The sequence below is a fragment of the Chiloscyllium plagiosum genome, unplaced genomic scaffold, assembly GCF_004010195.1.
Source record: "Chiloscyllium plagiosum isolate BGI_BamShark_2017 unplaced genomic scaffold, ASM401019v2 scaf_14434, whole genome shotgun sequence".
NCBI classification, from domain to species: Eukaryota; Metazoa; Chordata; class Chondrichthyes; order Orectolobiformes; family Hemiscylliidae; genus Chiloscyllium; species Chiloscyllium plagiosum.
The window spans coordinates 39953-41473 of record NW_025215239.1 but is presented as its reverse complement, the minus strand read 5'-3'; the positions used below and the strand labels follow the sequence as shown (position 1 = coordinate 41473).

At 44.9% G+C, this 1521-nt stretch overlaps 1 non-coding gene across 1 annotated transcript; it reads right to left on the bottom strand.

The window, feature by feature from the left end:
- Positions 1-1126: 1126 nt before the first annotated feature.
- trnat-cgu lies at positions 1127-1200 on the bottom strand. The gene has a single exon. It is a non-coding gene; the product is annotated as a tRNA-Thr (tRNA).
- Positions 1201-1521: the final 321 nt, after the last annotated feature.

Genomic DNA, 1521 nt, shown 5'->3' with positions numbered 1-1521 from the left:
ATTGACTGTAATGCTGTTTCCGTTGCTCTCAGCTGGTGAAAGGCTGTGCTTAAATGATTACCTTCTTTCGTTTCCTTTCTCTCAGTTTGCAGCAATGTCGAATAGAGAATTGGTCATTTCAGTGTCTAACTCAGCATGTGTCTCCATATGTCTCTCTTTGTCTCTGTGCATCCACCTCACCCTCTTCCTGTTACACATTCTCTGACACTCTGCCTGTCCATACAGCTCTTTACCTATTTCGGCTCTGTGAAAAGTCTGACATTAGATTACTTACAGTGTGGAAACAGGCCCTTCGGCCCAACAAGTCGAAGTGCAACCCATCCATACCCCTACCCTAACACTATGGGCAATTTAGCATGGCCAATTCACCTAACCTGCATGGAATGTGAGAGGAAACCGGAGCACCCGGAGGAAACCCACACAGACACGGGGAGAACGTGCAAACTCCACACAATCAGTCGCCTGAATTGAACCCGGGTCTCTGGCGCTGTGAGGCAGCAGTGCTAACCACGTGCCACCGTGCCGCCCAATTGTCGCGACATTTCGAGGCAATTTGAGTGTGCAGCTGCTGAGAGGCTTTTTGCCCACTGACTGGAGTGCGTTGAACTGGGCTCACATTCTCCGGATAATGTGTCTGTCACTTCAAACCAGGCAAGGCGACACTTCTTCCTCAAACAATTATGACTGTTTCGAATTCAAAATAGAATACCTAATCCACAAGAAAAAAATGAAATTACACTACAAATAAAGTAGCACATTGATGTATATATTGTTGGTTTAAATGTATGAACGGTGGCATCAGAGAATGAGTGATCAGTTGTTCGTATCTCTGCCATTACCACAAAATTCCCCGGCAAATCTGCAGCGTCTCCTGCCTCATCTCGTTATTCCGACCTAACTGGGAATGAAGGAGGGGGAATAAAAGAGGAGGAGAAGCAGAAGTGCTTGTGGAATAATGGAAAGGAAGCACAGACATAAGTAACAGTTCGGAATATTAAACAAAATGGCATTCACTGTTGGAACTTAACCCGGATCACCAAATCATAACTGGGTTAAAGTCCAAAAAGGCGCTCAGTTATTTTTGTGAAGACTTGAAACACCAAGTCCAAGTATGAACGCAACAAGTAGGCACCGCTGGGAGTTGAACCCAGGATTGCTTGTTTACGAGACAAGCGCTTTAACCAACTAAGCCACGGCGCCACAGCAGTCAGTCCCTCACTCATCCATATGTGGAGTTGCTTAACCACTTCCTCACAGTCTTTGGACATGTGTTTTCGGATCAATGTTGCTCCCAGAGAATTGCAACCAATCCTCGAATTTTCAAACACAAACAATTTACAGCTGAAAATTCTCTACTGAATAGGCACAGAAAAACATAATCTCTTCTTGCATCCATTTAAAACTGGTATTTTCACCTGGTTAAATTGACAGGAGAAAGAGGATGTGCTCATTCTATCGGGGCCCATGAACCACGTTAATACAGACAGAGGGGACATCACATCAAGAGGAACAAGGTCATTG